This window comes from Anomaloglossus baeobatrachus, chromosome 8, assembly GCF_048569485.1.
Source record: "Anomaloglossus baeobatrachus isolate aAnoBae1 chromosome 8, aAnoBae1.hap1, whole genome shotgun sequence".
Lineage (NCBI taxonomy): Eukaryota > Metazoa > Chordata > Amphibia > Anura > Aromobatidae > Anomaloglossus > Anomaloglossus baeobatrachus.
The window spans coordinates 223,801,595-223,820,553 of record NC_134360.1 but is presented as its reverse complement, the minus strand read 5'-3'; the positions used below and the strand labels follow the sequence as shown (position 1 = coordinate 223,820,553).

The window sequence follows — 18,959 nt, the reverse complement described above, 5'->3', positions numbered from 1 at the left end:
TCAAGAAGTGACGGGTATAGACGGATTAGACGTCAAATGGGTAAACCACAGGTAGGGCGTTCTGCTCTCAAAGCACAACTTGCTGGATGGAGAGAGGGATACAACAACAATAAGCACCATGAGAAGAATGGCAAGCAGAACGTACAGTAACGGCAAGTACGCGCTGGTACATAGCTCGATCAAATGGTGATGCCAGCAGGCAGTGAAATCATAAGATGAATACAATCCGTTCAGAACCATCGGAGATGGGTGACATAGTAGACAATGCAGGACATACTGTATTAGCAATACAGATATACGTGTAGCACTTATTACTGGACGGGCAGAACCAGGAGGAGGCAGTGGATTAAACAGTACACTTGCTATGTTAGTGGTCAGGCGCCTAAAGGTCCAGTCACACTAAGCAACTTACCAGCGATCCCAACAACGATAGGGATCGCTGGTAAGTTGCTAGGAGGTTGCTGGTGAGCTGTCACACTGCGACGCTCCAGCGATCCCACCAGCAACCTGACCTGGCAGGGATCGCTGGAGCATGGCTACACGAGTTGCTGGTGAGCTCACCAGCAACCAGTGACCAGCCCCCAGTCTCCTAGTTACAGCACACATCAGGTTAATTAACCCGATGTGTGCTGCAGCTAAATGTGCACAGAGCAGGGAGCAGCGCACAATGCTTAGCGCTGGCTCCCTGCTCTCCTAGTTACAGCACACATCGGGTTAATTGCCTGATGTGTGCTGCAGCTAAATGTGCACAGAGCAGGGAGCAGCGCACACTGCTTAGTGCTGGCTCCTTGCTCTCCTAGTTACAGCACACATCGGGTTAATTACCTGATGTGTGCTGCAGCTACATGTGCACAGAGCAGGAGCCGGCACTGGCAGTGAGAGCGGTGGAGGCTGGTATCAAAGGTAAATATCGGGTAACCAAGGACAGGGCTTCTTGGTTACCCGATGTTTACATTGGTTACCAGCCTCAGCAGAAGCTGGCTCCCTGCTCACTGCACATTAGTTGTTGCTGTCTCGCTGTCACACACAGCGATCTGTGCTTCACAGCAGGACAGCAACAACTAAAAAATGGCCCAGGACATTCAGCAACAACCAACGACCTCACAGCAGGGGCCAGGTTGTTGCTGGATGTCACACACAGCAACATCGCTAGCAACGTCACAAAAGTTGTTCGTTACCAGCGATGTTGCTAGCGATGTTGCTTAGTGTGACGGGGCCTTAAGAGTAACGCTAAATGTAGCATGTATAAACAATGCTAGCCATTGTCTGAAGATAAGCAGTATACAGTATAACAGCGCAGTAGACAGTATGAGGTTAAAAAACCTACCCAGAGTCAAGGAGGCATGAAAGGTGAGTGGGTGGATGGAGGAAGTGCCTATGGAAAGACAGGATACATTAGTATACATAGCCATACATGTGGAAACCAGGCAGGTAGAGGTGCGCATTATAGATAGTGTATTTACCTTACAGGGCACAAGGGCAGGGGGACAGGGTCCCAGGGGTGCAAGCAGCAGGCGTGTGGCAGTGGGGGTCTGTGCAACGGCAGCTATTTGTAGCCAGGGCATTACTTCCTGGTGTGAGTCATGGGGGCAGGAGCGCAGGTGCCCGTGACGTCAGTGATGACGTGGGCTTACTACTGCGCATGCGTCCGGCGTCAGTGGGGAGCAGGAGAGGTGCTGTTTGCAAGCACCTTAGTGCGCATGCGTGCAGGACGTCACGGAGGGGGCGGCAACCAGGGACAGGATCCCTGTCAGTGTGGGTCACTAGACTCGGCGCGCTTGTGTGCGTCGCGTCACAGGGGGGGCGGGGTAAGGGGAGTAACAGGCTGTGAACGGGGGTATGGGTGTTTATGATGTCACATAGGGGGCCGGATGTGATAGAGAGGTTAAAGTACCTGTATGTGGTTATCATGCTGGTATGTACCGGCTCATAAGAATCATGGTTTCCACATGTATGGCTATGTATACTAATGTATCCTGTCTTTCCATAGGCACTTCCTCCATCCACCCACTCACCTTTCATGCCTCCTTGACTCTGGGTAGGTTTTTTAACCTCATACTGTCTACTGCGCTGTTATACTGTATACTGCTTATCTACAGACAATGGCTAGCATTGTTTATACATGCTACATTTAGCGTTACTCTTAGGCGCCTGACCACTAACATAGCAAGTGTACTGTTTAATCCACAGCCTCCTCCTGGTTCTGCCCGTCCAGTAATAAGTGCTACACGTATATCTGTATTGCTAATACAGTATGTCCTGCATTGTCTACTATGTCACCCATCTCCGATGGTTCTGAACGGATTGTATTCATCTTATGATTTCACTGCCTGCTGGCATCACCATTTGATCGAGCTATGTACCAGCGCGTACTTGCCGTTACTGTACGTTCTGCTTGCCATTCTTCTCATGGTGCTTATTGTTGTTGTATCCCTCTCTCCATCCAGCAAGTTGTGCTTTGAGAGCAGAACGCCCTACCTGTGGTTTACCCATTTGACGTCTAATCCGTCTATACCCGTCACTTCTTGATACACGTATGTCTGTATATATACTCTTTGTAAATATGTAAATATGTACATTATGTTCACTCATTGGTGTGTATATAATCTTTATTATTTCTTTACAGGCAAGTCCTTGATAAAGGCCTTGTGAAGGCCGAAACGTTGGCTTGACTCTGTCTTTGCTTTTTTCGGTAGTGGCATTCTCTTTCTGCTTATAATAAAAATCACTTTTTGCATTACCCTGTTGCAATTGATTGTGTGCTTGGGATTAATTTAACTATTGTAACTATTTTCCCTTTAAGCACCTCCCTCATACCCGCAGTTGAGCCCAGCTCTACTCTGAACTCAGCCTACTATTTTATGCTGGTGCTCCTGCACAGCACCCTTAATGTCTCTCCCAACACTTTCGTACAGTAACGATCAAGCGGCGACTGTCCTGGCTGGGATATCCGCAACTAATCGTTTTCTCACTGTACCCACGGAGGAGCTCCGCACCAGGGATTATCTCAAAGAGTTGAAGCGACACACGTCGCTTGAACTCCACGCAGTGACCCTCGCGGAGTATCACCGGGCTCAACGCATCCCCAGAGGACTTAGAGTCCCTCTAAGGCCAACTCTCTTTGCTGATAATCCCGCATACTGCGATCAATTCGAGGGTATCCTCAATAAGTGTTCTCTCGATATTATCATATTGACACTTGATTACCTGCAGAAAGAGATTGCCACTGTTGATGCTAGCATTAAGACCATCGAGGAACAGCTGTCCCAGACTCTCCCTGCTGCCGACTTCTCCTCCCTGAAAACTAAGAACCAAGAGTCCATCACGGAGTTCCAACAGACTCTACAAACCCGAAAACGTTCGAAATTTATTCGAGATCAAGACGACTACTTGAGAAATCGAGTTTACAAATGGCGCACCTCCTTATTTCCATCGGAACGAAGGCCCTCCTATCGAGGGAATTACGCAAGCACGTACAGCTCGGACAGCGACCAGAGTTTCTCCGGTCCCAACCCTTCTTCTTTTTTAGGTACCGGTCCCCAGACAAGAGGCAAACCAGGAGGGGCAAGAAACAGGGCTCCCCCGCACAGGATCAACACACGGTCCCAGGTAGGGAGAATATCGTGTATAATATCTCCTCGCTCACCCTTACACCCACAGAAACCCGGGTCCTACAAAAGGGGCTCAGCTTTTGCCCCACGCCCCCACTCAACACCTTCACCCTGGAGCAAGAACTGAATAGATTCTTCAGGAATCTTCGGCTAAAGGCCCATTTTGCCACCCCTCATGATGCTCCAGGCTCCAACCCCGCAGTTCCCATATCGGACTCTTGTCCGACAACCTCTCTGTCATTACGTGAATTAGGCCTCTCCAATCCAAGCACCTTTCAACCACCCAGGCGCTACCATCCAGTAGAGACGTACATATCACTAGTCACACGTGACATTGATAAGATTAAAACCAACATAGGACATGGACAGCTACACCTCCGTCATAACATGACAAATGAGGAATCTAAGGCCCTCCTCGCACTTAAAAACAATCCTCAGCTGGTTATAAAACCTGCCGACAAAGGGGGTGCCATCGTGGTCCTTGATAAATCTTATTACGTATCTGAAATTAAGAGCCAACTCAGTGACCTCACAACCTATACCCCTATTCCACGGGACCCCACTGCAACCATCCGCTCTACCATCAAAAATTTGGTCGACCTCTACACCAGCAACGCCACGATTGATAGCAAACTCTCCAGTTTCCTCATCAACAACCATCCCATCACACCCGTATTTTACACTCTCCCCAAAATACATAAAAATATCACCTCCCCCCCCGGCCGTCCAATCGTCGCCTCCACTGATTCCATTTTGTCTCCACTTGCCCGTACCCTGGAAAAAATACTCACACCGCTTATCCCGAAAATCCCCTCTTACCTCAAGGACACCACTCACTTTCTGGAAACCATATCCAGTATCAACCGAATCACCAATAACGATCTCCTGGTCACCATGGATGTGACCAGCTTGTACACCAGCATCGACCATCAAGGAGGTCTCCTGGCGATTGAGTGGTTTCTCAATACACATACCGACTTCGACCATCTGAAAAAGCGATTTTGCCTGGACACCCTCAGGGTGGTCTTGGAAAATAACTTCTTCCTATTTGAAGATACGTTCTACATGCAGCGGAAAGGGACCGCAATGGGTTCGAACGTAGCACCTCCATATGCAAACATATATATGGCTAAATTTGAGGAAGATTTTGTTTATCCACATCCCTCCTTTCCCATCAACATCCCCATTTGGAAACGCTATATAGATGACATATTCTTCATCTGGACCGGTGGTGAAGAAACACTCACTAGTTTCTTCAATGACATCAATACCATCTCTCCCAATATCTCTTTTACCCTCCACTACGATCACGATTCCATCAACTTCCTTGACACCCTTGTCATCCGGGACCCCAACAGTAAACTAGCCACCGACATATACTCAAAACCCACAGATAAAAACAGTCTTCTTCTCTACAGTAGTTGTCACCCGAAACATACCAAGAATTCTCTGCCCATCTCCCAACATTGTAGAGTTGAAAGGATCGTCTCCAATCCCACAACGCGCACACTTAGACATCAAGAAATGAGCAGTAAATTTCAAGCCAGGGACTATCCACACCATATTGCATCCAATACCTCCCCCAGACACAGCCCAGAACCCAACAAAAAACAACGCATACCATTTGTGAATACGTATCACCCTTTCTCCCCTTCATTCAGCCAGGTTATTAAAAAACATTGGCCTATTCTCGGCAGCGCATACCCGGACATTGAGGAATTTCAATCTCCACCTTTGATCTGTCATAAACGTCCTCGCAACATCAGAGACACTTTGGTCCGGGCTGACATAGGTTCATCCCTAAACCGGGACAGACAGAGCTTTTTGGCCACGCCACGTAAGGGCACATTCCCGTGCCTCCATTGTGTACAGTGCTCTAACGTCACCAGAGGGGAGTTTGTTACACACCCCAGAACCGGTAAACGATATCCCATCCGAGGTTTCTATACATGTGACACGAATTTTGTCGTTTACCTAATCAAATGTCCCTGCGGTCTCGGATATGTTGGAGAAACTACCCAACATATCCGAGACCGCATTAGTAAACATAAATCGACTATAAGGTGTGGCCTGACTGTACTCCCCATTCCGGCTCACTTTGCGGCCAGAGGTCACTCAGTCTCCCAATTAAGGTTTCAGATATTAGAACATGTCCCACTACCCAGAAGGGGTGGCAATAGGGTACAAATTCTCCGGGACCGTGAGGCATACTGGATACATACCTTACAAACCCTTGAGCCGTGGGGTATGAATAGAGAGTATGAAACGAATTATTAACCCTGCCTGTGTACCTGAGTAGACCATTGCCATGCATTATGTTTTATGTATTTATTTGATGCTTACATAACCGTTTTCTTAACCTTTCTCTCTTTTTTCTTTTAGAGATACTGATCACCTGCTCCACCGATCGGATCCCACCCATGCACCCTCTCCACAACTGGCACCTCCTCTTCACCAGGTAGCATCCTTACCCTATCACCATTCCCTCCCTTTCCAATAATTTCTTCCCTCCCCCCCCCCCCCCCCCCTTCCCCCTCCCCTCCAACACACAACATTATCATACATATACTACTTCTCTCCTTTACACCCAAGTAAACCATTACATTCCTTTCAACCCTCTCTGTATTATCCCACATATATACACTTCTACCACAGTACTTTTTGCCTATTCCATTCATATATCAGCACCACATATCAGCCACATCCCAGCTTATTGTTCATTCCAGCTATATACCAGCGGTATTCGCCAATCTATATCAGCTATACACTAACAGCCTCATATTAGCAATATATAGCTGTATACTCGTCCCATTTATGTTTCCAGTCCCCCTTTATAGTCATATATAACCTTCCCTTTTACATCCTATATACTGACTCCACACCCATAGACCACACATACATTATATACACAGTCATTCATAATGTGCTTCCCCACTACACATATCCTGGTTCCATGATTCTTATGAGCCGGTACATACCAGCACAATAACCACATACAGGTACTTTAACCTCTCTATCACATCCGGCCCCCTATGTGACATCATAAACACCCATACCCCCGTTCACAGCCTGTTACTCCCCTTACCCCGCCCCCCCTGTGACGCGACGCACACAAGCGCGCCGAGTCTAGTGACCCACACTGACAGGGATCCTGTCCCTGGTTGCCGCCCCCTCCGTGACGTCCTGCACGCATGCGCACTAAGGTGCTTGCAAACAGCACCTCTCCTGCTCCCCACTGACGCCGGACGCATGCGCAGTAGTAAGCCCACGTCATCACTGACGTCACGGACACCTGCGCTCCTGCCCCCATGACTCACACCAGGAAGTAATGCCCTGGCTACAAATAGCTGCCGTTGCACAGACCCCCACTGCCACACGCCTGCTGCTTGCACCCCTGGGACCCTGTCCCCCTGCCCTTGTGCCCTGTAAGGTAAATACACTATCTATAATGCGCACCTCTACCTGCCTGGTTTCCACATGTATGGCTATGTATACTAATGTATCTGTGGCGCCCCTGACCTGGTCAGGCACCACTGAGTACTGCACCCATGCTGGGGACAGTACAATACAGGTAATCCAGAAGGCTGACCGAGGTGTGACTACACAGGCGCATAGTGATCAGGTCTCACACATGTACCTTTGAGAGGACCCTTGGGGATCCCAGGAGGGGGAAAAGCCTTCACCTCCACTGGAATAGTGGAGGGGGCCAAAAGCCTCCATCTCCACTCAAGGGGTGTGGTAAGAGAGCCTGGTTGCTAGGTGGCGTAGGCAAGAACAGGAGAGGAGGAGCAGTGAGCCGGTTTAGTGCAGAGTCCAGGGAGCTCAGAGAGGAGCAGACCCCTGGGGCTGTTGCAGTCTAACAGCGCCCGCGCAGTGGCTACCGACGGGGGAGAACGGTCACCTAGGAGTGCTACCCGAAATCCATCTTCAGCTAAAGAGAGAGCACGGAGTGGGAAGTAAGGAGACTGCTAGGGAGTACCAGGCCCAACCGGGTAGTAGGTCCCAGTGCAGGGATAGATCCAACTTTCCTTGCCAAACCTGCTTGAGGGGGTACTTTACACCCCCAAGATCACACTACAAAGTCCGCAGCCACGTCGCCACAGTTAGGGCCCATAGTTCACAGGAGGCAAGCAGCTGGAGTGTCCTGGCCCAGGCTACAAGCAAACGGACAAACCGAAGGGGAGAGAGGCTTCAGCAACTTCCCTGGGTGACCCCCATAAGGACTAAAAGTCGGGGTTACCCCAAAACGCAAAGGGCTAAGGAAGGCGAGTCGGTAGTCACCCTCATCAGTCAGCCCGAAGGACACCTGGTTCCAGCCTGGTTCATCCCAGCTACGCCCGGGTTACTCACCCTGCCATCAACTGTGAGTAAAACCCCTGAAAGACATCCTGCTTGTGTGGAGTTATTCTGCGCCTTGTGGTTCTACACATCTACACAGGACCCTGGGGCTCGCCTCACTCTCAGGAGGCTACGACACCTGACTGCACCTACCATCAGCCCCAGGCACCCCTAACTTGCAGTGGCGGTCCCCACTGACCGCAATTCTGAGAGTGGCGTCACGACAAATAGAAGATTTCCTACCGGTGACAGGATCCAGCTGCGTGGAGTCCCTGAAGGTAATGCACCGACACTGCACTTGTGGGGCTTCACATCTGGCGTCACGAACAGGATAAGGACTAGACCTGTCCAGACAGGTGACCATGTGCCTGGGCGGTCCGCTTGGAAAATTGGAAGCGCCGCCATATTGCCACCATGAAAAGCGCGCTGAAAAACAACAGCAGCCCGCGCTGGGAGAAGTTACCGCCCACGAAGAGGTGTGGCTACCCAGAGATCCCCTGCAGAGTCCTGACCTCGCAAGTGATGAGAGCGGAGGCGTTCAGAGACGTCGGGACAGAAAGGGAGCCAGAAGCCTGCTGCTGGAAGAGGCAGAGCAGAAACTGAAGAGCCTGCTACTGGAGGCAGCGACGAGTCCGCTGCTGGGAAATCGTGCAGAAGAAGGCGAAGAGGAAATGGCGTCTGAACGCAGAGACCCAGAGCCAGGCTCCGCTGCCTGGTGGTATCGGGAGCTTGCCCAGTTCTGCGACCGACTGGAGACCCGGGTCGTGGAGCAGATCAGAGAGGAACGCATGGAGCTGCTGGAGATGGCTGCGGCGGTTCAGGCCTATGAGGGGAGAGCCGCGCGCCGAGTGCCAGACCGGGCGGTGACGACTCAGACCCCGATGATGCTACCGATGGGTGAGTCCAGTGTTGCCCCTGCCAGCCCGGATGCCCCGACCCCTGCTGCCACGCCCGCGGTCCCTGAAGAGGCGCCCGGCGCGGCGACGCTGAGCCAGGCCGCAGCCACTCCAGGTGCGGCCCGCCAAGCCCAGGCCGCCGCAGCGATGCCCTGCTCGGCCCGTAAAGAACCGGCTGCCACCGCGACCCTCATCCGCGCCGCAGGTGTGACGCTGACCCAGGCCGCCGCCATGCTAGGCCCGGCCCGCCGAGACCCCACCGCAGCAGCAACGCTCGTCCGCGCCGCAAGTGAGGTGCTGAACCAGGCCGCAGCCACGCCAGGTGCGGCCCGCCAAGCCCAGATCGCTGCAGCAACGCCCAGCCCAGCCTGCAAAGATCCCATCGCAGCTGCGACGCCAATCCAGGCCGCGACAGCGACGCCGATCCAGGCCGCCACAGCGATGCCCTGCCCGGCCCGCCAAGAACCGGCCACAGTAGCGATGCCCGCTAAGACGCCAGCTGCAACAGCGACGCTGATCCAGGCCGCCGCCATGCCAGGCGCGGCCCGCCAAGACCAGGCCGCCGCCATGCCAGGCGCGGCCCGCCAAGACCAGGCCGCCGCCATGCAGGGCGCGGCCCGCCAAGACAAGTATGTACCTCTGTTTACCCCGGCCCGCAAGGCCAGAGCAGACACCGCTCCCCAGTCCAAGGAGGTCCCTGCTAGGAAGTCTACGCTGGGGGAGGACCCCGAATACTGGAGACTGAAGGCTGACCTGGAGGCCAAGTTCCCACAGGAGATGGTGGACCGGTATCTGCTCCCTCCGCACACCCCCAAGGCGACTCCTGCAGCAAACATGCCAAAGAGTCCGCCGCCCGGGCCTGCTGATGAAAGTCCATCCCCAGCACTGCCACGACAGGAGTGTTCAGAAGAACTAAGGGGGAGAGGAGGACAGAAGGCTGAGGAGCTGACTCCGGAGCCATCAGCAGTGGATTCGTACCCCGAGCCAGAGATGTTGCCATACTCCCGCTGGGACGAAGAAGACCCGATACCTTCCGCTGAAGAAGATCTGCCCAAAAGCCTCACCTGGGAGCTTGTAAGCTGTACCCCGCAGAATCCAGTCCGCAAGACACGGCGCCGTAGCAGAACCCAGTCTTTCCCTGCACCGCAGTCCCCAGAGCAGAAAGATGAAATAACGACCAGAGACTTGGAGGAGAAACGGTTCCTGAGAAGAGCCAAAGCCCAGGTCAGAGGACCCCTTTGTCGAGGAGTAGTGGAAGATTTCAGCCTAAAATCAGGATACGGCTTCATAGTAGCACCTGGTATGAAAGAAGGCATTTTTGTCAACAGAAGAGACGTTAGAGCCCATTTGCCCAGAGGACATCCTGGAAGAAACCTAAGGATGGGAGACACAGTGCAATTTACAATGCATCAAGGAGAAAGAGGCTGGTATGCACTCGATGTTACACCATGTCCTAAAGAAAAAGAAACAGACACAGAAGAAGAAAGGAAAGACAGAGATAGAGAAAGAACAGATAAGGAACCTACTGATGAGACCACCACGGACGATGAAAGAGGTCAAGGAAGCAACAGGTGCCGCAGCCCTACAGGCCCAAGCCCTGGTGAGGAGGAATCCATGTAAAGCAAGAAAAGTAAAGTACAGAAGTTACCAGTTTGACAAGTTTTGAAAAGTTTTGCAACGTTACTGTTTAAGAGATGTGCCCACATAAACTAATGTGAGAAATGAACCTTAAGGCTATGAACTGGCTATAGCCACAAACTCTCGCAGTGTAAATAGTTACACCAGAGGCACCACCACCAGAGCCAGCCTGTTTAGGGGCTTGGCTCGTCTGCAACCAGGGAGCACGTCCATTATGGGGCCTTGGCTCACCTGCAACCAGAGAGCATGCCTGTTTATGGGGCCTGGCTCTCCACCACAAAGAGGGTATCTGGTCAGCACCAACTGTGGAGGCCGCCTCTACATCCTGCCAGAAGAGGCTGAAGGCGCGGCTCCACCAGGCCAGGTATACCCTGAAACCACCAGACCATGAAAGCCACCTCTACATCCTGCCAGAAGTGGCTGAAGGCGCGGCCAACGGGAGAGGCAGATTGGAGGAAAGGTCTGGGGAAACGGATGGCCCAGACCTGGTTACCAACAGGACCGGTGACCTGCCTCCTGAAAGGGTTTAGGGTGGGTTAACGGACTTGTGGGTGGAGGGTGGTGATGTATGGTACCTGGTGGTTTTAAAAATGTTTTACCATGTTTTAATGTTTTATGCATTTTAAAATGTTGTCTTGCAGCCCGAGGACGTGCTGGTGATAACTAAGGGGGAATGTGGCGCCCCTGACCTGGTCAGGCACCACTGAGTACTGCACCCATGCTGGGGACAGTACAATACAGGTAATCCAGAAGGCTGACCGAGGTGTGACTACACAGGCGCATAGTGATCAGGTCTCACACATGTACCTTTGAGAGGACCCCTGGGGATCCCAGGAGGGGGAAAATCCTTCACCTCCACTGGAATAGTGGAGGGGGCCAAAAGCCTCCATCTCCACTCAAGGGGTGTGGTAAGAGAGCCTGGTTGCTAGGTGGCGTAGGCAAGAACAGGAGAGGAGGAGCAGTGAGCCGGTTTAGTGCAGAGTCCAGGGAGCTCAGAGAGGAGCAGACCCCTGGGGCTGTTGCAGTCTAACAGCGCCCGCGCAGTGGCTACCGACGGGGGAGAACGGTCACCTAGGAGTGCTACCCGAAATCCATCTTCAGCTAAAGAGAGAGCACGGAGTGGGAAGTAAGGAGACTGCTAGGGAGTACCAGGCCCAAACGGGTAGTAGGTCCCAGTGCAGGGATAGATCCAACTTTCCTTGCCAAACCTGCTTGAGGGGGTACTTTACACCCCCAAGATCACACTACAAAGTCCGCAGCCACGTCGCCACAGTTAGGGCCCATAGTTCACAGGAGGCAAGCAGCTGGAGTGTCCTGGCCCAGGCTACAAGCAAACGGACAAACCGAAGGGGAGAGAGGCTTCAGCAACTTCCCTGGGTGACCCCCATAGGGACTAAAAGTCGGGGTTACCCCAAAACGCAAAGGGCTAAGGAAGGCGAGTCGGTAGTCACCCTCATCAGTCAGCCCGAAGGACACCTGGTTCCAGCCTGGTTCATCCCAGCTACGCCCGGGTTACTCACCCTGCCATCAACTGTGAGTAAAACCCCTGAAAGACATCCTGCTTGTGTGGAGTTATTCTGCGCCTTGTGGTTCTACACACCCATACAGGGCCCTGGGGCTTGCCTCACTCTCAGGAGGCTATTACAACTGACTGCACCCACCATCAGCCCCAGGCATCCCTTAATCTGCAGTGGCGGTCCCCACTGACCGCAATTCTGAGAGTGGCGTCACGACAATCCTAGATAGAAGATTTCCTACCTGTGACAAGATCCAGCTGAGTGGAGTCCCTGAAGGTAATGCACCGACACAACACTGGAGGGGCTTCACATCTCCTGTCTTTCCATAGGCACTTCCTCCATCCACCCACTCACCTTTCATGCCTCCTTGACTCTGGGTAGGTTTTTTAACCTCATACTGTCTACTGCGTTGTTATACTGTATACTGCTTATCTACAGACAATGGCTAGCATTGTTTATACATGCTACATTTAGCGTTACTCTTAGGCGCCTGACCACTAACATAGCAAGTGTACTGTTTAATCCACTGCCTCCTCCTGGTTCTGCCCGTCCAGTAATAAGTGCTACACGTATATCTGTATTGCTAATACAGTATGTCCTGCATTGTCTACTATGTCACCCATCTCCGATGGTTCTGAACGGATTGTATTCATCTTATGATTTCACTGCCTGCTGGCATCACCATTTGATCGAGCTATGTACCAGCGCGTACTTGCCGTTACTGTACGTTCTGCTTGCCATTCTTCTCATGGTGCTTATTGTTGTTGTATCCCTCTCTCCATCCAGCAAGTTGTGCTTTGAGAGCAGAACGCCCTACCTGTGGTTTACCCATTTGACGTCTAATCCGTCTATACCCGTCACTTCTTGATACACGTATGTCTGTATATATACTCTTTGTAAATATGTAAATATGTACATTATGTTCACTCATTGGTGTGTATATAATCTTTATTATTTCTTTACAGGCAAGTCCTTGATAAAGGCCTTGTGAAGGCCGAAACGTTGGCTTGACTCTGTCTTTGCTTTTTTCGGTAGTGGCATTCTCTTTCTGCTTATAATAAAAATCACTTTTTGCATTACCCTGTTGCAATTGATTGTGTGCTTGGGATTAATTTAACTATTGTAACTATTTTCCCTTTAAGCACCTCCCTCATACCCGCAGTTGAGCCCAGCTCTACTCTGAACTCAGCCTACTATTTTATGCTGGTGCTCCTGCACAGCACCCTTAATGTCTCTCCCAACACTTTCGTACAGTAACGATCAAGCGGCGACTGTCCTGGCTGGGATATCCGCAACTAATCGTTTTCTCACTGTACCCACGGAGGAGCTCCGCACCAGGGATTATCTCAAAGAGTTGAAGCGACACACGTCGCTTGAACTCCACGCAGTGACCCTCGCGGAGTATCACCGGGCTCAACGCATCCCCAGAGGACTTAGAGTCCCTCTAAGGCCAACTCTCTTTGCTGATAATCCCGCATACTGCGATCAATTCGAGGGTATCCTCAATAAGTGTTCTCTCGATATTATCATATTGACACTTGATTACCTGCAGAAAGAGATTGCCACTGTTGATGCTAGCATTAAGACCATCGAGGAACAGCTGTCCCAGACTCTCCCTGCTGCCGACTTCTCCTCCCTGAAAACTAAGAACCAAGAGTCCATCACGGAGTTCCAACAGACTCTACAAACCCGAAAACGTTCGAAATTTATTCGAGATCAAGACGACTACTTGAGAAATCGAGTTTACAAGTGGCGCACCTCCTTATTTCCATCGGAACGAAGGCCCTCCTATCGAGGGAATTACGCAAGCACATACAGCTCGGACAGCGACCAGAGTTTCTCCGGTCCCAACCCTTCTTCTTTTTTAGGTACCGGTCCCCAGACAAGAGGCAAACCAGGAGGGGCAAGAAACAGGGCTCCCCCGCACAGGATCAACACACGGTCCCAGGTAGGGAGAATATCGTGTATAATATCTCCTCGCTCACCCTTACACCCACAGAAACCCGGGTCCTACAAAAGGGGCTCAGCTTTTGCCCCACGCCCCCACTCAACACCTTCACCCTGGAGCAAGAACTGAATAGATTCTTCAGGAATCTTCGGCTAAAGGCCCATTTTGCCACCCCTCATGATGCTCCAGGCTCCAACCCCGCAGTTCCCATATCGGACTCTTGTCCGACAACCTCTCTGTCATTACGTGAATTAGGCCTCTCCAATCCAAGCACCTTTCAACCACCCAGGCGCTACCATCCAGTAGAGACGTACATATCACTAGTCACACGTGACATTGATAAGATTAAAACCAACATAGGACATGGACAGCTACACCTCCGTCATAACATGACAAATGAGGAATCTAAGGCCCTCCTCGCACTTAAAAACAATCCTCAGCTGGTTATAAAACCTGCCGACAAAGGGGGTGCCATCGTGGTCCTTGATAAATCTTATTACGTATCTGAAATTAAGAGCCAACTCAGTGACCTCACAACCTATACCCCTATTCCACGGGACCCCACTGCAACCATCCGCTCTACCATCAAAAATTTGGTCGACCTCTACACCAGCAATGCCACGATTGATAGCAAACTCTCCAGTTTCCTCATCAACAACCATCCCATCACACCCGTATTTTACACTCTCCCCAAAATACATAAAAATATCACCTCCCCCCCCCGGCCGTCCAATCGTCGCCTCCACTGATTCCATTTTGTCTCCACTTGCCCGTACCCTGGAAAAAATACTCACACCGCTTATCCCGAAAATCCCCTCTTACCTCAAGGACACCACTCACTTTCTGGAAACCATATCCAGTATCAACCGAATCACCAATAACGATCTCCTGGTCACCATGGATGTGACCAGCTTGTACACCAGCATCGACCATCAAGGAGGTCTCCTGGCGATTGAGTGGTTTCTCAATACACATACCGACTTCGACCATCTGAAAAAGCGATTTTGCCTGGACACCCTCAGGGTGGTCTTGGAAAATAACTTCTTCCTATTTGAAGATACGTTCTACATGCAGCGGAAAGGGACCGCAATGGGTTCGAACGTAGCACCTCCATATGCAAACATATATATGGCTAAATTTGAGGAAGATTTTGTTTATCCACATCCCTCCTTTCCCATCAACATCCCCATTTGGAAACGCTATATAGATGACATATTCTTCATCTGGACCGGTGGTGAAGAAACACTCACTAGTTTCTTCAATGACATCAATACCATCTCTCCCAATATCTCTTTTACCCTCCACTACGATCACGATTCCATCAACTTCCTTGACACCCTTGTCATCCGGGACCCCAACAGTAAACTAGCCACCGACATATACTCAAAACCCACAGATAAAAACAGTCTTCTTCTCTACAGTAGTTGTCACCCGAAACATACCAAGAATTCTCTGCCCATCTCCCAACATTGTAGAGTTGAAAGGATCGTCTCCAATCCCACAACGCGCACACTTAGACATCAAGAAATGAGCAGTAAATTTCAAGCCAGGGACTATCCACACCATATTGCATCCAATACCTCCCCCAGACACAGCCCAGAACCCAACAAAAAACAACGCATACCATTTGTGAATACGTATCACCCTTTCTCCCCTTCATTCAGCCAGGTTATTAAAAAACATTGGCCTATTCTCGGCAGCGCATACCCGGACATTGAGGAATTTCAATCTCCACCTTTGATCTGTCATAAACGTCCTCGCAACATCAGAGACACTTTGGTCCGGGCTGACATAGGTTCATCCCTAAACCGGGACAGACAGAGCTTTTTGGCCACGCCACGTAAGGGCACATTCCCGTGCCTCCATTGTGTACAGTGCTCTAACGTCACCAGAGGGGAGTTTGTTACACACCCCAGAACCGGTAAACGATATCCCATCCGAGGTTTCTATACATGTGACACGAATTTTGTCGTTTACCTAATCAAATGTCCCTGCGGTCTCGGATATGTTGGAGAAACTACCCAACATATCCGAGACCGCATTAGTAAACATAAATCGACTATAAGGTGTGGCCTGACTGTACTCCCCATTCCGGCTCACTTTGCGGCCAGAGGTCACTCAGTCTCCCAATTAAGGTTTCAGATATTAGAACATGTCCCACTACCCAGAAGGGGTGGCAATAGGGTACAAATTCTCCGGGACCGTGAGGCATACTGGATACATACCTTACAAACCCTTGAGCCGTGGGGTATGAATAGAGAGTATGAAACGAATTATTAACCCTGCCTGTGTACCTGAGTAGACCATTGCCATGCATTATGTTTTATGTATTTACTTGATGCTTACATAACCGTTTTCTTAACCTTTCTCTCTTTTTTCTTTTAGAGATACTGATCACCTGCTCCACCGATCGGATCCCACCCATGCACCCTCTCCACAACTGGCACCTCCTCTTCACCAGGTAGCATCCTTACCCTATCACCATTCCCTCCCTTTCCAATAATTTCTTCCCCCCCCCCCCCTTCCCCCTCCCCTCCAACACACAACATTATCATACATATACTACTTCTCTCCTTTACACCCAAGTAAACCATTACATTCCTTTCAACCCTCTCTGTATTATCCCACATATATACACTTCTACCACAGTACTTTTTGCCTATTCCATTCATATATCAGCACCACATATCAGCCACATCCCAGCTTATTGTTCATTCCAGCTATATACCAGCGGTATTCGCCAATCTATATCAGCTATACACTAACAGCCTCATATTAGCAATATATAGCTGTATACTCGTCCCATTTATGTTTCCAGTCCCCCTTTATAGTCATATATAACCTTCCCTTTTACATCCTATATACTGACTCCACACCCATAGACCACACATACATTATATACACAGTCATTCATAATGTGCTTCCCCACTACACATATCCTGGTTCCATGATTCTTATGAGCCGGTACATACCAGCACAATAACCACATACAGGTACTTTAACCTCTCTATCACATCCGGCCCCCTATGTGACATCATAAACACCCATACCCCCGTTCACAGCCTGTTACTCCCCTTACCCCGCCCCCCCCTGTGACGCGACGCACACAAGCGCGCCGAGTCTAGTGACCCACACTGACAGGGATCCTGTCCCTGGTTGCCGCCCCCTCCGTGACGTCCTGCACGCATGCGCACTAAGGTGCTTGCAAACAGCACCTCTCCTGCTCCCCACTGACGCCGGACGCATGCGCAGTAGTAAGCCCACGTCATCACTGACGTCCCGGGCACCTGCGCTCCTGCCCCCATGACTCACACCAGGAAGTAATGCCCTGGCTACAAATAGCTGCCGTTGCACAGACCCCCACTGCCACACGCCTGCTGCTTGCACCCCTGGGACCCTGTCCCCCTGCCCTTGTGCCCTGTAAGGTAAATACACTATCTATAATGCGCACCTCTACCTGCCTGGTTTCCACATGTATGGCTATGTATACTAATGTATCCTGTCTTTCCATAGGCACTTCCTCCATCCACCCACTCACCTTTCATGCCTCCTTGACTCTGGGTAGGTTTTTTAACCTCATACTGTCTACTGCGCTGTTATACTGTATACTGCTTATCTACAGACAATGGCTAGCATTGTTTATACATGCTACATTTAGCGTTACTCTTAGGCGCCTGACCACTAACATAGCAAGTGTACTGTTTAATCCACAGCCTCCTCCTGGTTCTGCCCGTCCAGTAATAAGTGCTACACGTATATCTGTATTGCTAATACAGTATGTCCTGCATTGTCTACTATGTCACCCATCTCCGATGGTTCTGAACGGATTGTATTCATCTTATGATTTCACTGCCTGCTGGCATCACCATTTGATCGAGCTATGTACCAGCGCGTACTTGCCGTTACTGTACGTTCTGCTTGCCATTCTTCTCATGGTGCTTATTGTTGTTGTATCCCTCTCTCCATCCAGCAAGTTGTGCTTTGAGAGCAGAACGCCCTACCTGTGGTTTACCCATTTGACGTCTAATCCGTCTATACCCGTCACTTCTTGATACACGTATGTCTGTATATATACTCTTTGTAAATATGTAAATATGTACATTATGTTCACTCATTGGTGTGTATATAATCTTTATTATTTCTTTACAGGCAAGTCCTTGATAAAGGCCTTGTGAAGGCCGAAACGTTGCCTTGACTCTGTCTTTGCTTTTTTCGGTAGTGGCATTCTCTTTCTGCTTATAATAAAAATCACTTTTTGCATTACCCTGTTGCAATTGATTGTGTGCTTGGGATTAATTTAACTATTGTAACTATTTTCCCTTTAAGCACCTCCCTCATACCCGCAGTTGAGCCCAGCTCTACTCTGGATTCACAGCTAAACTGCTCCTTAGTGCTATATAATACCATCTATGCTGCTGCTTTTTAGTAAGTGTTTTGTCTCACTATAGTCTGGATTCAGAGATACACTGCTCCTTAGTGCTATATAATATTATCTATGCTGCTGCTTTTTAGTAAGTGTTTTGTCTAACTCTAGTCTGGATTCACAGCTACACTGCTCCTTAGTGCTATATATTATAATCTATGCTGCAGCTTTCTAGTAAGTGTTTTGTCTCACTCTAGTCTGGATTCACAGCTGCACTGCTCCTTAGTGCTATATAATATTATCTATGCTGCTACTTTCTAGTAATTGTTTTGTCTCACTCTAGTCTGGATTCACCGCTATATTGCATTTAGTCTATGTCCACCAGCTAAGAGACAAGTCAAAGTTAGAAGTAGAGCCTGCTGTGGGAATACCTGGAGGAAAATGCAGGATACAAGTGATAAAATAGTTCAAAGTGAGTGGCTGAGCACAGAGATGTTTGATTGTGGAGAAACCTGTGTGGTGTGGATGCTGCTATACAGTGAAAGTCACAATTAGATGAGCGAACTCAAACTGTAAAGTTTGGGGTTTGTACCGAACATCGGTTGTTTAGGTCCCGCGCCCAAACACAGACTTCTACCTTTACAGTTC

At 50.1% G+C, this 18,959-nt stretch overlaps 2 long non-coding RNA genes across 2 annotated transcripts; both read left to right on the top strand.

The window, feature by feature from the left end:
* Positions 1 to 3,498: 3,498 nt before the first annotated feature.
* Positions 3,499 to 12,868, top strand: LOC142249457 (uncharacterized). Its single transcript, XR_012725056.1, has 4 exons — positions 3,499 to 3,609; positions 5,994 to 6,069; positions 12,330 to 12,377; positions 12,787 to 12,868. It is a non-coding gene; the product is annotated as an uncharacterized LOC142249457 (long non-coding RNA).
* Positions 12,869 to 13,845: 977 nt separating this feature from the next.
* Positions 13,846 to 18,000, top strand: LOC142249456 (uncharacterized). Its single transcript, XR_012725055.1, has 4 exons — positions 13,846 to 13,948; positions 16,334 to 16,409; positions 17,462 to 17,509; positions 17,919 to 18,000. It is a non-coding gene; the product is annotated as an uncharacterized LOC142249456 (long non-coding RNA).
* The last annotated feature ends 959 nt before the right edge of the window (positions 18,001 to 18,959 follow it).